Source organism: Macrotis lagotis, chromosome 1 (genome assembly GCF_037893015.1).
Source record: "Macrotis lagotis isolate mMagLag1 chromosome 1, bilby.v1.9.chrom.fasta, whole genome shotgun sequence".
Lineage (NCBI taxonomy): Eukaryota > Metazoa > Chordata > Mammalia > Peramelemorphia > Peramelidae > Macrotis > Macrotis lagotis.
This window is the reverse complement of record NC_133658.1, coordinates 303,897,506-303,912,907: the sequence shown is the minus strand read 5'-3', so window position 1 is coordinate 303,912,907 and position 15,402 is coordinate 303,897,506. Positions and strand designations below refer to the sequence as shown.

The window sequence follows — 15,402 nt, the reverse complement described above, 5'->3', positions numbered from 1 at the left end:
GAGCAGAATTCAAACTTGGATCTTCCTGATTTCAAACCCTACATGAGAACACCTGGCTTACTAGTTGAAAAAACCAAGGCTGGGACAGGATCACATAGATAGCATCAAAAGTAGAATATGAAGCTAAGTCCTTTGCTATATCCTATCAGTTGTCCCCCTTCCATAAGTTCATATTCACTTTCATGGAAATTGTTTCAGCTTTGGTATTCACCCCTCACAGATAACCTCAGTTATTTCTGTGCTTCTGATTGGAGGACTAGAGGGTGGAGTAAAAGACTCCTCCCAAAGCCTCCCTTTATCTTGGGGATGGGAATCCTAGAAAACTCTACATTTCCCATAAGGTGTTCTTCTTGACATAACTTCCATTATTATCATTCTCCCTCCCCTTCCCATCCAAGGAGTGTTCTCTAAACATCTGACTTTCTCTTTTCAGCTTTTTTGTTTGTTTGTTGTCTTTCCCATTAGATTATAAGCTCCCAGAGAGAAGGGACTGTCTTTATTTTTGTTTTCCATACCCCTTGCTTAGCATCTTGCCTGACTTGTAGTTGTTATTCCTTTTTTCCTGAAGAGGATCAATGACATTCCAGGGTAGTCTCTTGACTCACCTGTGAATTGAATTTAAATAAGACAGAGTTGCCCAAAATCATCAGACTCACTCTTTCTTCCAGAGTCATTTAAGTCTGATGGCAGGACAAATGTCAGGAAGACTGAGGCAGAGGATGACCATGATGTCTTTGATGTCTGACCAAGCTCTAAGCTCTCTCCAGTACGTGCTTCAGCTGCCTTCTTGGCCACTGGAACAAATTGTTCCCATTTGCCCATTCCACCAGGAAAAATCTTCACATGCTTGAAGTAGAATCCCCTAGGATTTAAGACCTATGAGTTACCCTCAACTTGGTTTAGCTTGTCTGTTGATGTGGCTGCTAAACAGCTTCTAAGTACTTAATAAATGTTTATTGTATTAAATTGTACTTTGACACTAGAATCATTCCTCTTTCCTCTGAAACATTACCTGAATATTACACTAATTATATTACATAAATATAATTATTGCTTTATCATATCTGCATTATTACATTAATGTAATTATTATATTAATGTAGTGTTACATTACATTCATGTACCACAAATTACTTAGTTATTGCCCAACTGATAGACACCTACTTTGTTTCATTTCCTAATCTCCACTGGTTTGGTACCCTCATCCCTGGCCCTCATGAAAGCTGACACCTAGTCCTAGTCTTTAGAGTGGGTAAAAATCTGCAGTGAAGAAAATCAACTACAGGTTATAGAAGTTGTTCAGATACAAATATTCTATTTTTCCTGTTATCAGATTGGCCTATCTGAAAAGTCACATTCCCATCCCTTCTTAACTACAAACAAATGCATGCATATACACACACATGGCCTTGCTCTAGACAAAAACTTGCTCTGTAGTTATCTCTCTGTTTCTTTCCTTTTGCCCCATTTTTCTTATTCCCTGTGGAAGAATCCTACCAAAAGAGAACAGTTAATGAACTGGAAAGTGAGTAGAGAGGCTATTGTGCCTTAGCCTGAAGTCTTTCTGTGAGATATCCTCCTTGTCTTCTCCTTTGCTAAGAAAATTCTATTAACTTGTATCAGATATAAGTCTGATAGAGAACAGAGAAGTCCACCACTAATGAGAAGTCAGTGTGATTCTGAGGAAAGAGTTCTAGGCTTTCAGTCATTAAAATCTCTGAATTCTATCAAAAATACCCACACCAACTATTTGATATAGGCAAGTCACTTAACCTCTCTTTACTTCAATTACCTATTTCTCAGGGTTATGGTGATGATGTTTGTCCTTTGTCCTCAAAGATGACCATGGCATCAGGTGATGCCATAACAAACAAGTGAATTGGATTTGAGTAAGGGGGTGCTATGCTAAGTCACCAGCCTCAGTTTTTCCTCTAGAGTCATCTGGGTCCAATGGCTAGATATGGATCAGAATGATTGGAGATGACCTTGGATGAGAATCAAGGTTAAGTGATTTGCCCAAAGTCACACAGCAAGTAAGTATCAAGAGTATGAAGTCACATTTGAACTCAGGTCTGATACCAGGACTGTTGCTTTATCAACTGCACTGCCTAGTTGCCCTACTTCATGGCATTATGGTAAACTCAAATGACACATTACATATAAGAAACTTTTCAAGTTTCAGAATACCATATGTTATAGAGTTCTGACAAATAACTAATTATTAGAGATTTATTTAATTACTTGCACTTTTAGATTTCTTGGGAGACATACAATTTTCCTTTGGGCAAGTAACTCATCCTATGTCTCAGCTGCTACTACCCCCACCAACACCACATCCCACCACCTTCTGTGGCACAAGTAAATGAAGAGGTAGTTAGTTTGTGAAGTTTTTTTCATAATATATACTGTATTAGTGAATGGTGATTATTTTTTTTGAAGGAAGAGAAAATATTATGTGCTTCTTTTAAAAATAAAGAAAAGGAATAAGTTTTTATTAAATACCTGGTGTTATATACAAAACATTATCTAATTTGATCCTCACAACATCCTTGACAGGTAGACAGTATTAATACATTTACATTGAATTGCTCAAGGTCACACAGTTGTCTAAGGTTAGATTGGAACAAAGGCCCAGCCCTTTTATTGCACCACCAGCTGCCTTTCACTTGAGAAGGTCTTTATTGCTCTCAAGACCTAGGAATCAGCAACCTGTTTCTTAGCTACTTGCTTTGGATTTCTCCTGGGACAAGCACTAGAATAAGTAACCTGGGTGCCAGTAACTTGAGTTATGTTTTTAGGCAGATCACTTCCCTTCTATATGATCTAGTTTCCTTGTACATAAAATATATTAAAGAGAAGCACTGTGAGTAGAAGGAAAGAAAGTTGGCTTTGGAGTCAGAGGACTGAGTTGTAATATTGATTGTGTTACTATCTATTTGTCTTTGGGCAAATCACTTCACTTGTCTTTAGTTTCATTGACAACAAAATAAAGGGAGTGGAATGGGTGATCTCTAGAGTCCTTTCTCAGTTCTAAATCTTAGTACCCCATTATTGACTGCCTTATCTACCTTAACAGAAATATTGAAGATAAAATTAGACCTGTAATTTCAATAATATTGTTGAGTTTTTTTTTCAAAGAACCAATGACTTCACAGGATGATGGATTTAAGTGAGACAGAGTTGCACAAAGTTGTCAGCCTCACTCTCTTCCAGAGTCATCAAAGTACAAATGTCAGGACAAAGTACAAAGTACAAAAGGCAGGAAAACTGGTGATGGCATCTTTGATACCTGCCCAAGCTCTAAGCTCTCCACAGCCCCTGGCTTCAGCTACCTTCATGATCCCTAACTTTACCCATGGGTTTGAGGCCTGTTAGTTACTTTCAACCTGGTTAAGATAGTTTTACTAGGGTGTGGCTGCTGAGTATGATACAGCTTCTTGGAGCCTCAGGTGAGAATTGAATGCTAGGTGGGCACCAAAGGTAGATGAGCAGCCTAAAAAGAGTTTGGCAAGCTCTCACACCAGAGGTACTAGTCCTCCTGAAAGGCTCCATGTACCTAAATTTCATTAATAAAGGAACTCCAGAATGAGGAAACTTCCTCTACCAATGCAAATAAGAATATTCTCTGCAAATTATAACAATAGAGAAGAACCTGGAAATATTAAAGGGTTGAATGATTTACCATAGGTTTCATAGCCAGTCTGTATCAGATATGCACTTGAACTTAGGTCTTCTTAGATAGCTCAGAGGCTGCCTTTTTTAACCATTATAATCTCACTGTTTCTCTATAATAATGACAGTTGACATTACTTCTATTCAATTCAACTTCATAACAATCCTAGGAAGTTTGTACTGTTATTATCCTCATTTACAGATAAGGAAGCTGAGGCTATGAGAAGTTAAGTGATTTGCCTAGCCAGGTCATACCAGTACTTGTCAGAAAACCAATATCTTCATGGTTCTGAGGTCAACTTTCTATCTTTTATTCCAAGGCTGCTTCTTCCAAGAGATGTTGAAAGGATTAAATGGCCAAAAGAGATGAGAAAATTGATAGGAAAATGATTTGAAAAGCTAATAACTAAAAAACATACAGTGGTTATTATTATTTATATGCTATTAGGCATGAAATGTAATATTATGAAAGCCACTAAATCAGACAGATTAAAAGACTGTATTTTATGTGAAAATATACAACATATATCTGGCATCCATTTTAATTCCAATTTAACTACTGAGACATATTAGAATAAATTTAAACATACCTAAGAAATAGATTAATTAATCAACTAATTAAGTCAGATACATTTCTGAAGTACCTATAATATGCTTGGTACTGTGCTAGACCTGAAGTATTTACCAAAATAAATGACATAGATTCTGCCTTCCAGAAGCTTTATTCTAGTAGTGGAGATAAAGTAAGTAACCAAAAAATTAGAATAGAATAGAATAGAATAGAATAGAATAGAATAGAATAGAATAGAATAGAATAGAATAGAATAGAATAGCATAGCATAGAATAGCATAGAATAGCATAGAATAGAATAGAATAGAATAGAATAGAATAGAATAGAATAGAATAGAATAGAATAGAATAGAATAGAATAGAATAGAATAGAATAGAATAGAATAATAGAATTGATAAATACATAAGAGAGGTACAAACAAAGTGCTGAGTGGTCAGAGATGGATAGATAAGATTGTGGGGATGATTTCCTGGAAGAGGTAGCTTCTGATGGTTAGAATTTTGCCAAGTGAAGGTGGGCAGTTCAAGAAAAGAAAACATTTCAGGCATGCGGAACAAGGTGAGTAACAGAGGTGGAAAAGTTTTTGAAAAAGATGTCAGGTTCTTAGACATGACTTTTTCCTATTAGTTCTAGCCCTTCTCTTCAAATATTGCCCCAAGGCTTCCCAGGACCATAAAAACAGTGCATAGTGGTTTCCCCTTTAGTGATAAGCATAAGGTAGGTGCTGAAAAAGTATTTATTAAATAAAATACTGAGCATACTTTGATCTCCAGGACTTTCTAGAGAAAATTATCATCTCTATGCAGATGATTCTGAAATTTACCTATCCAATACTCATATCTTATTGAAGGTCTAGTCCTAAATCTTCAGTTGCCTATTGGACATCTCCCCCTGGATGTTCTCTAGGCATTTAAAAATCAACATACCCAAAACAAAACATTATCTTTTTTCTCCAAACCCACCCTTCCTCCTAATTTACCTGTTTCTGTGAAGGACTTCACTATTCTTCTAGTTTCCCAGAGCTGCAACCTAGGAGGCACCCTTTACTCCAATTTCACTCTTCTGAAACTTTTTTAACATCTCTCCAGTCTGTCCTATCCTATCTACCCATAAACCTAATTTAGGTTTTCCTCACCTCTCATCTCTGTAGTTCATCTTCCATGAAGTTGCCAGATTGTTTTTAATAAAGCAGAGGTCTGACCTTGCCATTCCTCTGCTCAAGATCCTTCAGTGGTTCCCTATCACTTTAAGTTTAAAAAGCCAATTCTCTTGCTTGGAATGTAGAGCCCTTCACTATCTGGCACTAGCCTATTTTTTCAGGCTGATATCTCAGTCCAATTGTAAATTCCATCTTCTGCTTCAATGCCTTTTACAGGCTCTCCTTTAGGTCTAGAATTCTCTTTCTCCACTTCTATCTTTTGGAACCCCTAAAACTCTCCAAGACTCAAATCATGTGTCCCACCTCTTCAAAAAGTTTTCTCATGACTCTCTTAGTTGTTAATATTCCATCATTGATTGTATTCTTTTTTATGGAACAGGAAACTTGGATTGACCAAAGAGAACCCAATCCTCATGTGCAACATGCTCTGCCTAACAAAATTTTCACATGGACTTGGAGATTGCATAGGCATTATTTCCAATCTGCTTACCATAGAAGAGGAGCCTTTCTACTGCTACTGAGCCAGAACTAAGAATGCTTATAAAAGGTATTCACCAAATGATCTATCTTTTATCCTAATTTCATGATGAGTTTGGAGGAGAAGATATGGTGTTAAGGGTACATGACCCCACAGTTGCTGAGAGAGATAAATAGCAGGGACATCAGTCCCCTCCTGCTGCCAGTTACCTATATTATCTCATGACTATTAGCCCAGATATCCAATGAAGACCTCTGCTCTATTTTTTCATGTTTGTTCTATTCTGCTCATAAGTAAAGGAGTACCAGACTAAACTGCAACCGTGTGATTCTCAGAAAGTCAAATTATCCATAGGTCATGGAGTTGGAGTTCCTTGTAAAATTTTTCAGACAGTTAATCCCAGTGAGGAGCAAAGTCTTAAGGAACTTTGACCTAAATAAAGTGAAAGTGGATTGAAGGTAACCAAGGGAGGAATATCCATTCATTGTGCTACATTCAGAAGTGAATCTGGTGGGCCAAATGCTAAGCAGAACCTACTTTTATTACAAACCCCTGGGGGGAAGTCAAGGGGAGAAATGTTTGTACTTTTCATTTTATCATATCTTCTCAGTAAATATCCTTTCATAAAAATTAATTGATATAAACTGGTTAAATGATATCTGCAATTAACACTGAGGAGTTAACACACTGGAATGAGAGCAAAAACCCATATCTTTGAAGAAGATCCCCCCCAAACTTCTCCCTTTACCCCAGAATACTTATCTGGAGTAAACCCTAGGATTGAACCTTGGAAACAGCCTTGTTTATGGAGATCTAACTTATCAGTGCAAATTAGTTGAGATGAGCCTCATAGCTAATAAGGTCTATGTGTATATAATTAATATTTACCTGTGAACATAATATCTCAAGTTAAAATGTAAGCTCCTTGAAAACAAGGAACTGTCTCACTTTTATATCTATATCTTATTGCCTTACATGTAGTAAACGTAAATAAATACTTGCTGATTGATTGATATAATTCCAGTATCTTTTGTCTACCCCATGAATGACTATTGCTTGTAATTTTAGATCAATTTAAGAGAGAAGGTAGACAGCAAAGGGAGAAAAAGTCTGAGAAAGGGAGGTCCTTGGTATGCCTTTCAAACTGTACCAGATAGGCAGTCACCTATTCTGCTTATGTATAGAACTAGACTAGATTATAGAATTATTTCTACTAATAATGAAATCAGATGCTGAGATGATCACTGAAACCAAACACATCCTTACCTTTTTTTCCCCTTAAGTAAATAAGGAAGTTGAAATGGAGTTAAGAGACATTTTTCCCATGCCTAGGAAAGAATGAGCAGTGGGAAAAAAAGTAGAGTGGACTGGAGAGTATGTAGCAAAGGAGACTTTGAGTTTGAAATAAGAGATGAGAATACACATGTTAAGGACAAAGAAGAAAAGCAGTATAATTACCCACCTCCCTTTACATTCGTGGAACAAGGGGAAGCTAATTGGCCAAAATACCAAGATGTAACATGTAACCCTGGCCTCCTTAACACCATAATCTGGCCAGCAGAATTAATGGGCCACAGATGAATTACAAGTATACTATGAAAATGATTACGTTATTTCAGTGAACTTGCCCCTTAATAAAGAATTGTTCCAAGAATTTGAGAGAAATCACTAGGAGGAGCCTGGCGGTAATACTAATGTAGCCTAGAGAAAAATCTCTTCTATCTGAGACTCAGTTTCCTCTTCTGGAAAAAGAAGAAGGGAAGAGAATAGAACTGATGGTTTCTAAGGTGCTTTTCAGATCTGTCTCTGATTCTGAGAACTTTGTGTGGAGACACAAAAATAGTTTGGGGAAAGTATGGGACAGGAAAGTACACATGGTTCTCTCTTTATCAGACCCAGATGTCCAGGCACAGGCTCTCAAGATACTCATGTAATAGTACAGAGCACTCCTGATCTGGGTCTGGGTGTTTTCTTAACCACCAAAGAGCCTGATGAAACCAGTGGCTGGGAGCTTTTCAATGTGCACTCAAGAGCTCCCTAAGGCCCTTAAATAGTCAATGCCACTTCCAAGTGGAATAAATTTACACAGTCAAAACTGGATCTGGGTAAAATATCTGTCTTTTCATAGTAAGAGAATATGGAAAATGACATGTTCCTCTTGTCCTTTCCTGTTTCTCTTCCCAATCAAATTCATATAACTGTAGATCTAGTGACAGAAGGGACATTAGAGGCCATCTGTTCCAATCATTTTATCTTACTGATAGGGAAACTGAGGCCCATTGAGATGAAGTGATTAGGGGCAGCTAGGTGGCACAGTGGATAAAGCACCGGCCCTGGAGTCAGGAGTACCTGAGTTCAAACCCAGTCTCAGACACTTAATAATTACCTAGCTGTGTGGCCTTGGGCAAGCCACTTAACCCCATTTGCCTTGCAAAAAAAAAAAAGTGAGATGAAGTGACTAGCTCCAGTTCACACAAGTAGTAAGTGATAGAGACAGGACTTAAACTTGGGTCCTTTTTATTCTACTTCATCACTCCAAATTCAACACTCTACTTTTTCCTGTGGAACATAGGATCATAGATTTAAAGCTGGAAGGGAATATAGAATTTGACTCCCTCAATATATAGAGAAGGAAAATGAAATCTAGAGAGCTTAAGTGATTTTTTAAAAATTTATTTTTTTCACATTTGTATAAGACTTTTGTTGTAGTTGTCATTATTGGAAGAGGACCAATGGCATCCCAGGATGATGTCTTGACTTGTGTTTGAATTGGGTTTAAGTGAGACAGTTACACAAAGCCATCACTTTCTCCCAGAGTCATTTAAGTCCAGTGGCAGGATAAGTCAGGAAGAATGGGACAGTGGATGGCCTTGGTGTCTTCAATGCCTGACCAAGTTCTAAGGTGTCCATAAGTTGTTTAAGTTGCCTTCATGACTAATAGAACAATAGAACATCTGCCCATTCTAGCAGGGGAAATCTTCACATTTGAGGTAGACAACCCCCCCCCCCAACTAACCAGTGGATTTGAGGCCTGCCCTCATCCTGGTTTAGCTGGTCTTCTGAGATGGTTTACCATGAAGTGGCTGCTGTATATGCTACAGCTTCTTAGAGCCACAGATTTGAGTTGAATGTCAGATGGACCCCAAAGGTAGAGAAACACCCTGAAAAGGGTTCAGTGGGCCCCCTCACACCAGAGGTATTGCCTCATGTCCATGAACATTTTTTTATAACTATATTTCAATATAATCAGTTTTCTCTGTAATCCAGTATATTTTATTTTATACATTAAAAATATTATTCTGAGAAAGGATCCACCAAACTGCCAAATCCGTGACTTAAAAAAAGTTAAGAACCCCTAATCAAATTCAACTCCTTTATTTTATGCATGAGGAAACTGAGGCTCAAAAAGGTTTAGTAAATTGTCACTTAGATAAAAATTAGCAGAGGTGGTGTTTGAATCCAAGTTCTTTGGAATCATCTTTTCTATAGCATCAAAGATTTAAAAAGTGTCTTCCTTGAAACAACTCTATGAGGCAACTCAAATATTATCATCTTTTTACATAAAAGTAAATAGAGGAGAAAGAATTATGGACTTTGAACAAAGACCAAAGACTATTATCATCAAATTAGAAAAAAAATGTTATATTATTATGTAATTTTACTATCTCATACTTTATTTTTCTTCCTTAAGGATATGATTTCTCTGTCATCACATTCAACTGAGATCAATGCATACTATGGAACCAATGTAAAGACTAACAGAATGCCTTCTGTGGGGGGTTGGGGGGAAGGAAGCAAGAATGGGGGAAAATTTATAAAACTCAAAATAAATAAAATCTTTGTAAAAAAAAAAGTAAATGGAGGTTCTGATGACTAAGTGACTTGCCCAAGATCACTCAGTAAGTAAATCAGGAAAAGATGTTGCTTGCATTGAAGATAAAATGAAGCCTTTTCTCCTTATCATTTCAGGGTTATCCAATTGGGTCTATTCTTGAGTGGAATCTTTTGGTGTTTACAGAGCAGATCTGGTTCCTGTGAGTGAAACTAATCCTCCTCTTCCAGATGGAATTATTTAAAGTTAGTATCTGAGGAAAAGTCTTCTGGCCAAATTGGGAACTTAGCCAAGGTGTCTGGGCTCTTTCCAGTGGTGGAGAAACTGGCTTATAAGGTGGAAGCTCTAGCTTCTCTGTGGGTGGCCATGCTTTGCTCAGTGTTGAAGTCTTCAACTTTATAATTGCTCTTTGGAGCAGGGGAAAAAGACAGGAGTTCTGATATCAGATTTCCTGTCTCCTAATATAATGCCTCTCATGCTGTGCATATTTAAATTTTATAATATTTGAAAGTAAAATTATAAAATTTGGAAGTAAAATCAATAAGTATTTATTAAATGTTTGCTATGTAGTAGACACTGTATGAAGTTCTAGGTATTAAAAAAGGGAGAGAGAAAAAATAATCCCTGCCTTCAAGGAGCTTAGATAGTGTTCACCAAGGGATCAAGGTTGGGAATATAGGAGAATATAGATAGATTTGGAAATGATACTTAAGATAGAAGGATTAAAAATTACGAGGATGAAAAATAAATTTAGGAGGAGTAAGAGATAGTGGATGATGGAAAGATAAAAGATTATGATCTGGTAAAGGATTCTTAAAGATCAGCTAGCAAAGCTCCCTCCTCCTTAAAATGAGCAAATTGTTTCCCAAGAAGAAGGAAATGATTTGCCAGAAGTGACAGAATAAGAAAATGGGACTTTTGATGTCAAATCCAATGCTCTTTCTCTCAAATCAAGTTGCCTCTTGATTTTACTATTTTTATCTAAAACTGCTTGGGGGGGGGTTGTTTTCCAACTTGATTGGGGAAGGGATTGATTTGTAAGTACTCCTTCCAACCAAAGGTTATGAGAGATTTAAGTGGAATGGCTCTTCAGAGACTCTATTTGGGACTTCCATTGGAGTTGGTGGAGGCTCTCCCCCTCCAGTAGCTGTTAGAACTGCTCACACATTACAGAAAACACATATGGCACATAGGTGAGCCTAGCCTAGATCTTGGGCCTCTGTCTTCCTTTTCTTTTTGTATTTCTTTCTCTAAAAATAGGGGACCAAATAAGGAACCTAAGATATACATTTCTAGCTTTAAAGGCAACCTTGCAAATTCATGAGGTTAGGAATTTCAAGGTACTTCAGTCTGAGCTGAAAAAACAGTAGTTTTCTATAATTACATTCTTCTTAGAAAAGATGAGCATCCATCTTAGAAAAGAGGAAGCTAGGTGTTACAATGCAAGAATGCAGCAAGTCTGAAGTCAGGAAGACTCGCTTTCCTAAGTTCAAATCCAAGTTCAGGCACTTGTATGAATGTTGGACAAGTCACTAAATCCTATTTGCCTCAGTTTCCTCATTTGTAAAATGAACTGGAAAAGGAAATGACAAATCACTGCATTATCATGGCCAAGAAAACTTCAAATGGGGTCATGGAAAATCAGACACAATTGAAACATGTGAACAACAATTAGAAAAAAATACCACCACTAAGATATGCTCTGTAGCAGTCTATCTAAATGTCTCACATTTTAGTTTTTAGGAGTTTTTCCTAACCATTCAAAAGAAGCTCCTTCCTTCTTTTCATTTTCACCTGCCTTAAATATTGAGATATTCTAAGGGTCTGACCCCCTCCCAACAACTGTGTTTCTTCTTTTTTGAAAGTGATCATTTTGGCCTTTTTGCCTCACCTCTCTACTACCTAACCTTAATGACTGAATGCCTCAGTCAAACTAAAAAAGACCTAGCTTTAAAAAACAAAGGTCTATCACTGCATCTAGGGCTATCTCTAGTTGTCATTATCCATATTTGGCCACTGAACCCAGATGGTTCCAGAGGGCAAAGTGAGACTGATGACTTAGCTCAGTATCCCCTCACTTAAATCCAATTCACTTGGACATCATGTCATCACCTGTCTGATGCCATGTTCTTCTTCAAGAACAAAGGACAAACAACAATAATAAACTTTTATTTTAGTGTCTTAAAGTATTAATCTCCCAGTAAAATATAATAGGAGTTATCAGTTACTTTTGTTTTTTAGGTTTTTGCAAGGCAAATGGGGTTAAGTGGCTTGCCCAAGACCACACAGCTAGGTAATTATTATGTGTCTGAGACCAGATTTGAACCCAGGTACTCCTTACTCCAGGGGCCAGTGCTTTATCCACTGCGCCACCTAGCCTCCCCTATCAATTACTTTTAAATGTTTTATGTATTTGTAAATATTTACTCATGAGTCTTTTGTGTAATAAGAATTTCTTTTGTGTGGAATAAATAAATAACTGTTCTTTGTTTTATTTTGCACTGGGTTCCCCCCCCCCCCAGCTTTTTTTTGGAGATGTCCTAGACTTAAGCTAAATCTAAACTTTCAGTAACATTTCCTGGAGCTCCAACATGGGGACATAAGAAGCCAAAAACAATAGAAATAGTCGGATTCTTTTTCAGAAATCAAGCTTTTTTAAGGATTAAACCTAAATAAGAGTATGAATCCAGAGCTGAGTAGTCTCTAAATGAGAGAGAGCACCCCTCTGAAGTTGGGTGGTTCCAAGGACAGAGTGCTGTACCTAGAATCTGGACAACCTGAATTCAAATGTGACCTTAGCAGTTGTGTGACCCTGGACAAGGTATTTATCCTCTGTCTTACTCAGTATCTTCATCTAGAAAATGAGATTAATAAGAGCACCTTCATTCCAGGGTTGTTGTGAGGATAGAGTTAATATTTTTTAAATGCTTTTTAAACCTTAAAGTACCGTTTTAAATGCTAAGCTATGATGATGATGATCTGCAAGTCTCAGCTTAAGTGTAACTTCCTACAAGAGGTTTGGAAAAAATGAAGGAGACAAATATAAGAAATGTTCAGGAAGTAGAATTGAACAGTTTTGATGGGTGAATTAATATGAGGAATGATTGATAGTGAAGAGTCAAGGAAGGACTCCTAGGTTGTGAACCTAGGTTACTAGAAGAATAAATAATAGCGCTTTTGATGGGAACAGGTTAAATTAGGAAGAAGGGTTAGTTTGGGGGGAAAGATAATTTTAGAGATGATGAGTTTGATACATTAATGGAACATACAGGTATGGATGTCCAGCAGGCAACTGAAGATGTGAACTGGAGTTCAGGAAGGAGAGACCAGAGCTAGATATATAGAAATTATATGCATAGAGAGAACTCAAGTTGAACCCAAAGAAGCAGATGATGACAATGATGTTGCTGCTGATGTTATTTGTATAATAGTGACTACCCTGAACCCCATGTCTGAAAAATATTGCATTTTATCTCTCTCCAAGGGTTCTCCCTTAAGGGGGTTTAGGAGTATCTAGGTACTCTGTCAATGACTCCAGTCACCACCAATGGTAGTCTCTTCATTGTAGGGGGTCCTTTTGCACTCTAGTTCTACTTACCCACTTGACAGTTTGATTAGGTTTTGCAAAAGTGTATTTACTTCAGAGGTTTATGAAAAGATTTCCCCACACATGGCCCATAATACACCCTACACACACACACACACACACACACACACACACACACACACAAACACACAAACACACATCTCACACCTGGGAATAGATTCACAATTTAGCTCAGTTCTCATACAGCATAGTTCCAAATTCCAAGTTATAGGTCCCATTGGACATGAGTTCAGGCCTCCTGGCTTCTCAAGGGTTTCCTGTCAGTTTGTCTGGCTTAAAAATCCAGGCTAGAATCCAGGGTCTAGTGAGGATCCTTTCTACCTCCTACACCTGAAACCAAGGACAAACAAAACAGAACAGAAACCCCTGACTTATTTTATGGGGACCATGGGACTTAAAGGGGGAGAGACAGAGAGCATAGCTTGTTTCCCTTCATCAATTCCATTTGTATACATTTTAAAGTATGCAAAGTTCATGGTAGCCACTCTGTAAGTGAACCATCCTCACCCTCTTTGGACACTGACACAAGTAAAAAGACACAAGACCATGTCTGGCAATTTAAAAGATGCAGCAGAAAACTGAAAAAGGCTACTTCCAATCATGTAATAGGGAAACAAAGATTGTCTTTTTCCTGAAGCATAGTGCTTTCTGGTTAGGTAATCTGGATGAGATCCAAAGCCTTAGTTATATTTGGTATACATATATATATATATATATATATATATATATATATATATATATATATATATATATATACACACAGCTATCTAGATATAGATACACATACACAAACACACACATATTCAAGATATCTTTGATGGGTTGGACATGTTAGGTATGCTTGCAAAAAAAACTATTTTATGAAAAACTCAAACAAGGCAAGTTCTCTCAAGAGGGTCAGAAAAAGAAATATTGAGACACCCTGAAGGTCTCATTGAAGAACTTTAGAATCGATTGTACAGCCTGGGAGACACTGACACAGGGCTGCTCAGCAAGGCATGCCCTCATCATTGAGGGTGCTGTGCTCTATGAGGAAGAATTGAAGCAGTTAAAAGGAAACATGTCATCTGTAAGTTTAGAGTACCTACCCCAGGTGTTCACATGGACTATTTGCCCAACCTGTGGTAGAGCATTCTGAGCTTGTATTGGTTTGATCAGCCACAGTTGGACACACTGTAATTTGTCTCAAACATAGTGATGTCATATTTTGGTCTTCATCAATATGCACACACACACACACACACACACACACACACACACACACACACACACAAACACACGTAGGTCAACTAGGTGATGCAGTGGATAGAACCCTAGTTCTGGAGTCAGGAAGACCTGAGCTCAAATCTGTCCTTAAACACATTAACTATGTGACCCTGGGCAAGTCACTTAAACCCGATTGCCTTCAAAATCAAACAAATAAGAAGATAAGACAAAGTATATAGATATTTAACACTTTAAGTTCTTAAATATTACCTCATTTTTTCCTCACAACTACCTTGAAAGGTATTGTTCTATTATTTCCATTTTACAGATGAGGAAACTGAAATAGACAAAGGTTATATGATTTGTACAGGCTAACACAGCCAGTAAATGACTGAAGCTAAATTTGAATTAGGGTCAGATTTAATGATCTCCTGATGAGAGTGCTAAAAAAAAAAAAAGGAAAAGGAGAGAAGGTCCTTAAAAGTGCTCTGGGGTATACCATTCTCAGGAGATAGTCTCTAAAACTCTTCAATTTTAAATCTATGGCATTATATACCCAAAATATTTTTAAGCATGTTTCCTATATTTTTCCTGTATTTCTCCAGGGTAATGGAGCATTGCTCTAACTGAACTTAAATGATGTCTTGGTTCAGATCTCTTACAATGTTACAGATTTAGAAGTAAAAGGGACTTCTGAGATCATCTAGTACAATTTTCTCATGTTACAGATAAGGAACCTGAGGTTCAGAGAGGTTACAGAATCATATTAGCTGATGAATTTACAAAACACTCTTATTTGACCTTCACTGTGATCCTTTGGGGCTAGTGGTATAGATATTATCCCAGTTTGACAGATGAGGAAACTGAGACAAAGCA

The 15,402-nt window shown here is 37.3% G+C and overlaps 1 long non-coding RNA gene across 1 annotated transcript in view; it reads left to right on the top strand.

Moving 5' to 3' along the window:
* The window catches only part of LOC141505472 (uncharacterized), a 47,598-nt gene that overhangs the window by 31,180 nt on the left and 1,016 nt on the right, over positions 1–15,402 (top strand). Inside the window, exons 3-4 of the long non-coding RNA XR_012473611.1 lie at positions 5,783–5,950; positions 9,851–9,958. This is a non-coding gene — a long non-coding RNA (uncharacterized LOC141505472). The remainder of the gene's footprint in view (positions 1–5,782; positions 5,951–9,850; positions 9,959–15,402) is intronic.